We start from the raw sequence: 12,351 nt of genomic DNA, 5'->3' as shown, positions 1-12,351 counted from the left end.
CTGTTAGCAGTCATCTCTCCTTTGCCTCAGCTCCTTACAGGAGGACCACCTTGCAACATTGGTCCCTTGCAATCCTAACTGCAAACACATGGGGTTAAAGATGGGTAGCTTTGAAAGGCAAGCTTCTGTGTTCAAACATGGGACTCTCAAAGGTGCTAGGCATAGAACTATCTGTTTCTTTCAAAAGTCCCTGAAGCTGTTTGTGTAGATAAATACAGATGTGTATTTAAATGCCTACCAGGTGAGAGCTTTAGGTTTGGTTGAAATTTAAGCCTGAACAACTTTAGCCACAGGTCACTCTCAGTGTAAGGATCCTGGATTAATTAAGGTATAAACAGTGCTTTCCTACCTGATCATGTCTGGGAATTAATTTTTCTCCAGGAGTGCTGAGCTTTCAGGGAGAATACTTGAAGCACGTTACACCACCAGTGTAAGGGAGATTCCTGTCCCTGTACTGTAAAGAATAGTGTCCCCTTGGATTTGACTTAGTTGTTATCATATTGGCTTCTAACACTGTCTGAGATGCTTTGGGCTATCCATCTGAGATGTTCCCTTGGGTCTGGTACATGGGACTTGGGCAGACCCTCGCCCTTTCCGAGTGGCAGTTGGAGCCTGTTCATGATAGAGACGTCAGCACAGGCATAGAGCTGCCTGCTGTTGGCTCCTTTGTCTTGAAGAAAGAGGCAGAAAGGCCAGTCCAGCAGCACCTGACTGCTAGGCTAAGGGGTCGAAGAGGGGAGTTGATCCTTGTGAGTGTCAATTAGTAGTAGTTTTACCATGAGCGCGTCAATATTTGAAGTATGGCTAATAGAGAGTTTCCCACTTCCTCTGCTGCCAGAGATGTTGGAAATTTCAGTTTTCCAACAGATTAACACTCATTCTGGTCTTGCTGGGACCTAACAGTGGCAGACACAACTTGAGTTAAGATATTTTTGAAAAGTTGTATTTTTTTTTTATTGAAGACTCTTCTTTCTCCAAAACACATGTCTTGCTGACTCCTGTGGAAATGTCATGTATGGCTGAACATCTTGAATACAAGTTCCTCATCTCCAGCATAAGATTTAGGGTTGCCAAGAACTTCCCAAGGATTTGGGCTGGGAGAGTTCTTGAGTATTTGAACTAAAACAGTGTTTGCAATGGATGACCACTACTCTGTGCAAAGGAAACTGCCAAAGCCCTGTAGAGTCACCGTCATTGCAAAGCGTTCGTTTTGTGGACTATGTCAGTGTGAGTGAATCTTACTGACTTCCTGAATTAAAAATCATGCAAACTTGTAGACTTTTGCATTCTGCTAGTGCTAACACCTGTGTAGATAAGCTTTGGTTCAAGCACAGAGGGCATTTGCATGCCTTCAAGTTGTAACAATATCGGCTATCTTTACTAAGCATCATTCAGTGTGGAGGGAAAGGGATTTCCTATTCATACTAGCAACAAAGTCATACAGTCATGAATGCTCTTGGCTAGAACATGTCTTGCAACACTTGTTCTTACAAAGCATTTCTTCTAGAATGGGTGCAAGACCAGTTTTTAATTAATGTTATGCACTTGACCCTGACAAATTCCTTATGTTCACCTCGAGACTATCTTAGTGTGTAAAAAGCTATTAAGAGAGCTTCACAAATGTTCCTGTCGATCAGCAGACTGTGAAGCCATGTGATGGCCTGAGCTCACCTTGCAGAGAAATTGACTTGTTCTTTTTCTCATCCTACAGGGAAGCTAGCCTTTTGGAGGGGCAGCCTGCAGATGAAGGGTAAAAAGTCACCTTTTGTGCGTGTTTTCCTCTCCTGAAAAGCACAGTAGTTAGTCTGGCAAAGCTCAGAGCACTTCTGTCATGGCCCAGGAATGAAAACTGCTGGATGAGCAGAGTTGGGTTTATGTGGAGTGATTTCTTCCTGCCCTGTGGCTTCAAGCTATGAGCTGTGTGTTGACAGATAATTTATGTAATTAGAAACCATGTGGTCAGTTTTCTTTAAACATCATGTATCCGTTTCTGTTGCCTTCCAAATGTAGTTCTTTTTCTCTGCTTCCTCTGCTCCCTCCACTCGAGTCCAAAGAATTTGGGGGAAAAGGACTAGTGGGGAGGAAGCTGACTACTGAAGGATGAGCTACCATCCAGGAGGACCAGTAAGATATTGTCCTCCCTGCAATCTCCTGAAACCAGTCAAGGAGTGTTTTCCTCCTGCCGTTGAAGACTTGTCTTTCAGAATGTGAGTAATCCCAGGGAAAAGAGCACTTAAAAGTGTCATAAACAAAATGATTGCACCAGGTGGATGTCAAAGTGTGGCTGTTTCCAGGAAAAATGCATGGCTTGCCGTGTAGTTCGTGATTTATTCCACTGAGTGTCTTGGTGTTCACAGTACTGCAGCTTTTATTAATTCCAGCCAGGTCTCATAGTAGAGTAACAGCCCAAGCCGATTTTAATTGTCCAGCTTTTGTCCTCCATGTCCTTTTAAAACAGGCTGTGAGCTCAGTCTTGTGTAGCTTTTACTCTCCTCTTGTAAGAATAGCTTTCCATTGCTTTCATTATCTTGACAACCCTCTTTGTGTGTGTTCTAGGTGTATAGTTCATCTGTAGCTGTAGAATTGTACATGATGCTCCAGAGGCAGTCTGTGTTGTAGAAGTAGGTATACTACTTCTGTCTCAGAGTAGCTCATCTGCAGTACTGGCTAGTTTTGTGTTCTCCTTTTTGGTGGCTGAATCACGGTTTTGGTTCTAAGCCATTTCAGTATTGCCTACAGCATGGTCAAGTATTTCTCCTTTTTCAGTGGATGATCTTCCAGAATTTAAGAGTTGTTTAGTCTACAAGTGTTTGATCTTGTGCTTCATCCCATTGTATACTATTGTATTAGTTGCTTGATTTACTTCCAAATTAAATCCTGATTTGTTTCCAAATACCGAGGACCCACTTCAGTCTTGGTGTGCTCTGACATTAGTCTGACAGCTTTCAGATCTGACTTTTTTTTTTTCTCCTCTGTCCTTACTTGTAGTAACTATTTTGAGGAGGACATACAGTTAGGTCTATCACCCATTTAAGATCTTTAGGATGCTAGCTTACAAGCAGATGGCTGAAGGCTCTGTCTGCAGAAGGGAGGGTGGCTTCAGTGTCTCTCACGTTGTGTATAGCATCTTTGCTCACTGTCAGTGGAGGACTTGGGTTAATGACTGCACCAGAAACAGGCCCTTCAACAGGCCCTTGACTATCCACTCAGTCCAGTGCTGCTCCTCTGTCCACCTGGAGCAGAGAAGTGAGGAATGATTTGTGCCCACTTGGCTCAAGACCTGTTGTCCCTGAACCCCTTGCAAATGTCAGAGTACTATTTCACCAAGGTCTCCAACCTTACCTAGATGGTCTTGGAAATGATATTGCTGACTCGTCCCTGCACAGGTACAACACAGGAGCTGCCTTGTCACTGCCAAAACTTGTCCCCTTGTACTTGCTGTGCACTGGAGCGCGCTGGCCTGGCTCCCCGAGCACATACTGCCTGGCAGCATCTGTGCATAGCAGAGATGATCTGGGAGAGAGACAGAGGCTCTTCTGCTTAAGTTCAAGAGCCTCATCTCTCCACAGTAAGGGAGGTACCCAGACTGTTTGTAGTATGCAGACACAGCCTGAGAAACTCAGCTGTCACCAGCACTCCCCACCCAAAAGCTTTGTCAGCCTGGATCCCTGCACCAGCCTTCTCTTTTTTTAGCAACCCAGACCAGGGTCTGGCCCACCCAGTCTCAGCAAGCAGGGAGGGTGGAACATTCCGAGAACACTGCCTGTCTGCAGGGAGATCACCCATATGCTCAGCACAAAGATGCTGCTCTGTTGTTATTGCAGCCCTGCTATAGCTAAGCATTCCATATGTATGTCCTTCTAGTTGAGCGTAAATATGTGAAAGTACTGGCACCAGGGTGGGGGTGATCCTCTTATATTTAAAAGAAGGAAAAAACCTAATCTGTAACATGCTGTATTCCAGCTAGTAAAAATCTTAAAGCACCGTGACTCAATGTTTGCAGTGGAAGGTTGCTGGTTATAGAAGGATTGTCTCCCACCCCTGTGTGCACTATCTGTCTATAATATTGAATGTTACCGGGTACTCTAAGCATGGTCTGTACCTCGCTCTGTTTCCTGTCAGGAATGAAGCTCCAGGCTTACTCAAGAAGTCATCTGTGATTGCTGCTAGTCTTTGCTGCTGGAACACTGGGTGCAGGAGGGAATTTGGATCAGTCTGCAAGAATAAGCCCTCTCTGAGTACTGGAGCTGGGAGGCGCAGACAGTTGTGTACAGGCAGGGGCAATGCTGTATTCTTGCTAGTGATGTGCACCTCTGCACAGTATGGGCAGGAGCGATGAAATGCAACAGATCATGGGTGGTGTCCCTCACATGCTGGTAGCTACTTGCATGGTCTTTTTGCTCTGTATTCTCCAAGCCTGGTATCTCTGTAGTGCGACTGTGACACACCTCTCAGCGTGGCAGGAAGATTTCTGAATCCATGAGACTGCAGGGCCCACTGAGCTAGTATTGAAGAGCTGTTCCTTTTTGCTGTCCAGCGGTTTAAACATTGATATTCTTTTATTTGTTGCTGTGGTCTCAAATTTTCCTGACTCTGGAGGCTAAAAGTAGGCATGAGAATGACAAATTTTGTAATGTTTTTTTTCCCTCTGCTTAGGTGAGTGTAGATCCTTGTCATTCACGGCAGCCTCAGCCTTCATGCGCAAATGTTCCAAGGTCTAATTTGCAGTATTTCTGATTCTCATTTTACTGTTCCTCACCACCACCTTCCCTTTCCTGATTTAGACACAAGAGCTGTGTTTAAGATCACATCCGCTTCCATTTCCTTGAGTCTCTCTCTTCATACAGACCAATGAAAACCTGGAAATATTTTGTCCTGTCTTGGACATGTTAATTTCATCCTTCATGATAGGAATAAGGTAATTAAATTTTTCAACATCTTAATACTAGCTTTGTAGAACAATTGTGTTAAACAGAAAACACAAATATAAAATCGCTTTACTCTTTGGAGTTGTCTTTCATCTCCTAGAGGTGAACATAAATCTAAAAACAAATTATAAGGAGAGATATTTTTTCTAAATCTCTGTGATCCTTCTCCTTTTTTTTTTTTACTTTGCCCTTAACAAGACTTATAGCTTAATCTCCAAGCACGTGCATCATTGCCTCTACCCGAATAGCCGTCCCTGAAGTAATGGGAAGAAGTGGGTATTAACACAACTCAGTATCAGGTAATCCAGTGAAGACCATTTGAGTCAGCTGTAGACCTATGCCTGCATACCAGTTTCTATTTTTGCACTAACTTCTACATGGGCAATTCATTACAACAGCAGATGATTGTTTTTGCTTCTCTGTGTTTCAAGAAGAACTGCCCAAGGAGAGGTTAAATACTATGGCGATAGCATGTACTGTAGGGATGTATATGTCTCAATATCATTTAAGGAAGCAAATGAGAGCTGTCATGGCAAACATGATGGGGAGGAGTCACAAGGGTTGTTGAAGCAATTCCAGTGACACAATAGTATAGCAAGATCTTGTTAATGGCTTAGTCTTTAAGACAATTCTTCAGCATTCTGCAAGTCAGGGCAATTCTGGATAATGTACGTTTCTCAATTAAGGAAGAGATTGAGAAGGCAGCGGGAGGCTCCAACCTGAAAATTACTTCACAGTAGTTTACTAAGGAGGAGGTTTTTTAGGATTATCCTAAGTGAGAGAGTGAGTAAATGCTGCTTGACTCAGAGCCCTAGGTGAAACTATACAGTTTTCTCTTAAGGGCACAGGAAGAAAAACAAGATGAAAAAAAAAATGAATGGGAAGGATCACAGCCATAAAAAATTACTTCTGTATCCACTGGCTTTGGATCTCTCCCCATCTGCTTGCAGTATGCATGAGTTCAATGAAGTTGGTAGTACAGCAATAAAAAGGGCAACTGAAGACTTAAGTTTGCTTGTGCAGTAAGCTCTACTTGAAGTAATTTCCAGCTTGTACACAAGCTATTTAGACTGGCTGCTGGTAAACAGAATCCTGGATATCTTGTATCTTGTGCCGATACAGTTCTAGCAGAGCAACCTAATCCTGTTAGTGTTTTGTTACTGACAAATCAAAACCATGTGCTAAAAGGAGATAGTTAGCAAATGCATTTTCCAAAGGCTGAGACAAGGCTTACCTTTGTTTGCTTATGGCTTTCTTACTATATCCTTTATGCAAGGAACGAGACACCAATACAGGTTAGGTGGGGACCTGCTGGAGTCAAGTTCTGAAGAGAAAGATCTGGGGGTCCTGGTAGACAGCGAAATGACAATGAGCAACTGGAACAACTGGAATACTGCATCCAGTTCTGGGCTCCCCAATTCAAGAGGGATAGGGAACTACTGGAAAGAGTCCAGCGAAGGGCAACGAGGATGATTCAAGGATTGGAGCATCTCCCTTATGAAGAAAGGCTGAGAGAGCTGGGACTCTTTAGCCTGGAGAAGAGAAGGCTGAGGGGAGACCTTATCAATGCTTATAAGTATCTGAAGGGTGGGTTGAAGGAGGAGGGAGCCAGACTCTTTCAGTGAGAGGATGAGGGGCAACAGGCACAAGCTGGAACATAGGAGGTTCCACTCAAATATGAGGAGAAACTTCTTTACGGTGAGGGTGCCAGAGCCCTGGAACAGGCTGCCCAGGGAGGGTGTGGAGTCCCCCTTCTTTGGAGATTTTCAAGACCCGCCTGGATGCAGTCCTGAGTAACATGCTCTGACATGCTCTGGACAATCCTGCTTCGGCAGGGGAGTTGGACTAGATGATCTCTATGGTCCCTTCCAACTCTAAAAATTCAGTGAAATTCAGTGAAGTGTTAGGATGTTGGGATTATTTGGGTGACACTAAAGGTACCAGAGCGTTTGTGGACCTGATGGGATGGTGAGATCTTTGTGAGGAAACTCTGCTCTCTATGCACACCATGTAGGAAACTTTGGTACTTAAGGTGAATCTGTGAACCTGCTCTGGAAGTCAGCTACACATTTACCCCTTCATGGATTTTTTTTCTTTCTCTTTAATAACAGAACCAGGGTTAATTAAGTGATATACATGCCTTGTTGGCATCGGGTGTCTTAGTTCAAACACCATTAAAATTAAAAAAAAAAAAGAAAAATAAAGGTCTAGTGTTATGTCAAGTTTCTTCCAGCTTCAGTTCCTGCAGTTACTGTGCCTGAGTATTACTTTGATGCTGAGATTCAGGGGCACCTCACATCAGCAAGATGATCCACTGTGAATATACCAGGTAGACCAAGTGTCAGGCTAGAGCAGGCTCCAAAGTTAGACTGAAGGCTTCAAGTTCCAAGCATATTTTGACTTGAATTGAACAGACTATTAATAAAATAAACTTGGCAGCAAATTCTCTGGCAACTGTAATCAAACACAGCCCTATGACAGTCTCAGCTGCCGTGGTGCTACCAAGAAAAAAAGCACAAAAGTGGATGAAGGTCCTTGTGTATTGAAAGTTTCTCTTGTTTCCTGAATTTTCATAAAATCAGAAAGGAAACCAAAGGTTTAGTAGCAGTTGTTTGTGTGAGCCTGATAAAGGATGGCTTCTGGAAAAGTGACTTGATTTTATGTTTCAGGAGCTTTATTTTAGCACCTAGATGAGGGTTTGGAGCTAGGTCTTCAGAGAAGCATGGGCAGGTCTGTACTAGGATAGTTCAGCATCTGCTATGGAAAGGCACTGTGCTCACATGGCCGAACTGCTAGCCCGGGCAGAGGAACCTGAGTGCTGGTGACTGTGTGAGGCTGCAGGCACACTGCCTTCTCCACTGCCATTTTGTGTTTAGTGAAGTTTGTCTAAATAGAGTTTATCCGGAGAAATTCCGTATCTTTAAAATTTTCCTGCTCCTAAATATCTGGTTTAAAGAATCATAGTCTGGAACCCTGGTTTTGAGTCTTTTGTTAGGAAATTTTGGGATTATATGAATATGCAGATTTTCTCTTTGGAAACCCACTGGTACAGAGATGAGCCAAGATAAGCTTTGTATGCCAGGTTGTGCATTCTGATGTTTGTAAGGCAAATGAATGTGACTGAAATCCAGTAGCAGATACACTTGAGCCGCATGCATCTTGTGCGATAGGACACCAAAACTTATGACAAGCCAAGTTGTAAGGTGTGTTGGGTATATACTGTGCTTTTTCCTCATACAAAAGTTTGAATATGGCTTTTAAAGGACTATTTTAAAATATATTCATGCTGAATATTTAAAATATTGCTTGTGTGTAGTTATGAGGAAAAGCATAAGCTATGAAACTATGAAATTTGGACTTGCATTTGTAATGGGTAACAACAGAGCTGCGTTGCAAACTCTTGTTGTGACTTTAATTATACAGGCCTAGGCTTTCCTATTCCAACTTACACAGCCGTAGGGAGCCTTCCTTTCTTTCCCAAATGTGTCTACAGATCACAACTGTGGAAGAGTCAGTGTCCTGCATGAGGAATTGGACTTTCTTAAACTCGTGGCTACAAAGGTGTAGCCTAGGTTTCCTTCAGCTTTTCTGTTCAGGAAGGCTGTCTTGTAGATGCCTGCCTCAAGAGCTATATTTGGAGTGGCAACACCGGATCAGTATTGACTTTTTCTTGAAGGAAGAGCTATTGTCCAAACAAAAGAGCTAAGCAATTAGTCTGGCAAGAACCTTTGTAAATGCAAATATCTTCTCAGAGTAGTTTTCTATCCTAGTATTAATTTAGGATTGTTTTAAATAAAGTGGGTTTTGTTTCTTTAGCAGGTGCCTTGGTGACCGGACACCTTTGGAGGAGAAGAGATGAAGAACGTGCTTGGCTCATCAGTCACTGAACTGATGTCATCCCAGTGTCTACATGTGAAAGAAAAATTAATTTTCTGCCTTGACTTCAGGTAAGTGCCAGTTGTATAGAACACCTCACTTGCCAGGCTTCGGGGGAATCTAGGAAAATGACAGTGCATGTCTGAAATTAATTTCTAAAAAGACAGTGGCAAATTTTGGTCACATGCAAGACATGAGGTGCTCTTGCTTTTGTGACATCCCTTTAGGTGCTATCAGATCAGAAGAACACGGTTCTGCTTACCTGGAGAGTCACAGTCCCCTTCTGGAGTCCGATGTGTCATCAAATACAGATATCATGCAGATAAGGTGATTGGTAGCCGGGAATGCATGCTGCTGCAAAGCACAAGCTTTCTCTGTAACCTGAGCTGAATGCACTATTGAGTGCTGAGAAACATGGTGCCTGTAGTTTCTTGGCAGTTGGACGAGATGATCAATGTAGGACCCTTCCAACTGAACTATTCTGATGAGGGCTGCCATGGTTCCTTAACTGTCTAAGATCAAAGACACCAATACATCCTTCCTGTGGCTACTGATCTAGCTAGGCAGGTCAGACCAGATTTTTCTCAGGAGACAGATGTGGAAAACATTGATCCAAAGCTGGCAGTTGTTCTATCACAGGATTAATAATACTTTATTATTATTATGAAGGAATACCTGGCAGCTAAATGAACTTCTGGAGTAGTCAATGGAGGTTGCTTGTGCTAATGTGGCCATTTTGTATATCATACTACACTGTCAAAGGTTCCTCATGCTTGCTTCAGAATGCTTTTTTGGAAGGATTTCCCCCCGGTCTTCTGGCAATAAAGTAGTGTTGGGTAAAAGGCTGCATACCATCATCGATAATGCAGTTTTTCCATCCTTCACCCTGGTTGAATGTTACTGGATCTTGGTCACTTTGTTGTTGGCTTTTCCCCCAGTTTCTTATACTGATACTTTGCTCCTGAGAAATATCAGCTAGATGGTTCTGGTATGCTTTTACCTAACTTTGGGGCTTGCTTTTTTTTTTTTCTTTTTGCAGTTTATGCCTGAGTTTACAACCCTTTCATTTTTTTCAGCTTTTCTGAAGTATGCTTTCTTGCTCCCAATAGTTATGGGTTTGTTTGTTTGTTTTTAAATATTGTTATGTTTAGCTTCAGGCTTCCTCAAAGCTTTTTTTTTCTTCGACAGGCAGGATGCATTTACTCTGAGACTAACATGATGTTTTAAAATAGTTTTTCTGTCTTCAGAAAACATGCAGTTCTTTAAGGTTCCCTTTTAGGTTCATTGATTTTTTTATTTTTTATTTTTTTTTTTCTGCTTTTGTGTGGTTCCTGCCTTTGAAATTGAGCATGGCAGTAGTTTGATCTTCTGGCTTTGGGGGTCTGTAGAAATGCTGATTCTGATGCTGATATGGTTTGGGTACATGGCAGAAATATAATGAACCAATTGTGTTTACTGGCCAGGACTGAATCAAGAGCTGCTTCCCATTTTGTAGGCTTCCTAGCTGCCTGTTCCCAAAGCAGTTATTCACAGTATCTAGAAATCTAGTATTATCTGAGTAGTCAACGTAAAGATTTCACATTTTACTTCAGAGTAATTAAAATAATGGGAAAGAACAGTTCCCCGGGATTTCCACATTCCATTGCCTTCCTGTCACCATGTTTCCTTCATACCGGCTTTGTCCATGGCCTTGTTTAAGGTAACTATTCTGGGTCTGTGCCATCATTATCTTCTTAGAGAGTTCTGTGAAACACAGAAAGCATTGTTTTGGCTTTCTGTCACTGTATCCTGTTCATATCAGACTTTTTTTTTACTACTTTTGTTTACTATCTGAGTTTTATCAACTTCTGTCCTATTCTTTACTTGAGGTTGCAGTGTCTACCATAGGATTCAGAACAGTGCATCCTGTGTGCACCGGTCTGCTTTCTCCTACTTGTCACTTCGAAATTTCTTTATGATCTTTCTGATGTGAAGTGCAAATCCCACGTCCCTCTCAGTTCACGGGGAAATTTGGTCATCCTTTGCAAGACTTAATCTCCGCTAGAAGCTTCCCCAGTCCCTGATGAACCTGAGCCTCTCTTCCTTATGCAGTTGCTTTAGTCGTGCATTTAGTCGTGCCTCCTTACCAGCTGTGTTATGGTGGGGGTCCTGGTCTTTGGCATCCTACGTTCCGCCTCCAGAATCTCTCGTCTGTCTTTTATGTGGTACCCAAGTGGACCACAACCCTTGCCTCTTTCCCAGCGTTTCCCAACTTGTCCAGGCTTTTTTTGAAGTTTTTCAGGGTAGCACCAGCAGGCACACCAGTACACTGCCTCTGGAATCAGGAGCCAAACTTGCTAGGTACCTGGTAACTGAACCCGTGACGGCCATTGCCTGTCGCTTTTTCTCAGCTGGGATTTCTGCCCCAGGGAAGTATTGTCAATACAAGAAGATACACAGGCACCTTGTGCAGAGGGGGGACCATTGACCAGGATCCTTAATCAGTTTGGTGCCTTCCTGCCATGAAACTAGGGCTGGAAGAGTTTTTCAGTGCCCTAAAATGCCTCCTCAGCTTAACATCTTTCCTTAAGCATCAATAGGTTTTTTGCCTTCAGGTGAGACTGTTCAGAGATTGCCATGAAGCCTCTGTGTCATGCATTCTTCCACTTATGCCACAATGGAGTCACAAGAAACGGCTCTATCTCTGAGCATCGTGGGCTGCGTGGAATGATTACCTCTTCATACCACCTACACAAGGGTCAGGTAATCATATGACACTTGATACTTTACCCTTGGAAATTGTCACCCTCTAGCTAGGCTTCTGACTGCATTTCCCTTGCACATCTGGACTGACTCAATAGAAGTGTTCCTATATGGAGTGGCAGTGGAGCTTCCAGTTAAAGTATTGAGAAGCAATTACATCGTGTGCATCATTAGCAACTGTATTCATTGTGTTGCGTAACAAATTATGCTGAGACATTGACTGAATCCAAATAACGAGAAGCTGAGGCTTAGCTTTAGCCTATGTTTCATTCAAAAGAAACTGGCTTTCCCAGAAAGACAGCCTTCCTGTACTTGCCTATGGACTTGATAAAACGTGGAAGGAAGAGCGCCAGCCGTGTAAGAAGTATTCAAATCAGCGTGTTACTAAGCTGGTGATTCCTGAGCTGTAGAGGGGTCAAACGGAGGTCATTAAGGTGGAGGAAGAAAGTCCACAGATATTAGAAACTTTACTACAGCAAAGCAAATAAAATATATGCCACAAATGTATCTTGTTGCAATGTTCTGCCTTCTTTATTTGCCTTCTGAAACAAATGTGTGTACAGCTTTGTGGGCATATGTATCTTCTAGTAAATTTGGTGGAACTGAGAGAACTTAAAACTGAAAAGGATTCCCGAGAAAAGATTGAGAAATGCTACTACAGGTTAGAGTTTGTGCTTGTGTTAATTGACTTGCCAGCTAGCTTGCTGTAACTAGCACAGGTAGAAATGCTTATGTAGGCAACCTGCAAATATTTATATCCAAAATGTTTATGACCTAGAAGAATTTTTCCAGGACAGATGTGTGT

This window comes from Numenius arquata, chromosome 5 (assembly GCF_964106895.1).
Source record: "Numenius arquata chromosome 5, bNumArq3.hap1.1, whole genome shotgun sequence".
NCBI lineage: Eukaryota > Metazoa > Chordata > Aves > Charadriiformes > Scolopacidae > Numenius > Numenius arquata.
This window is presented reverse-complemented; position numbering follows the sequence as displayed.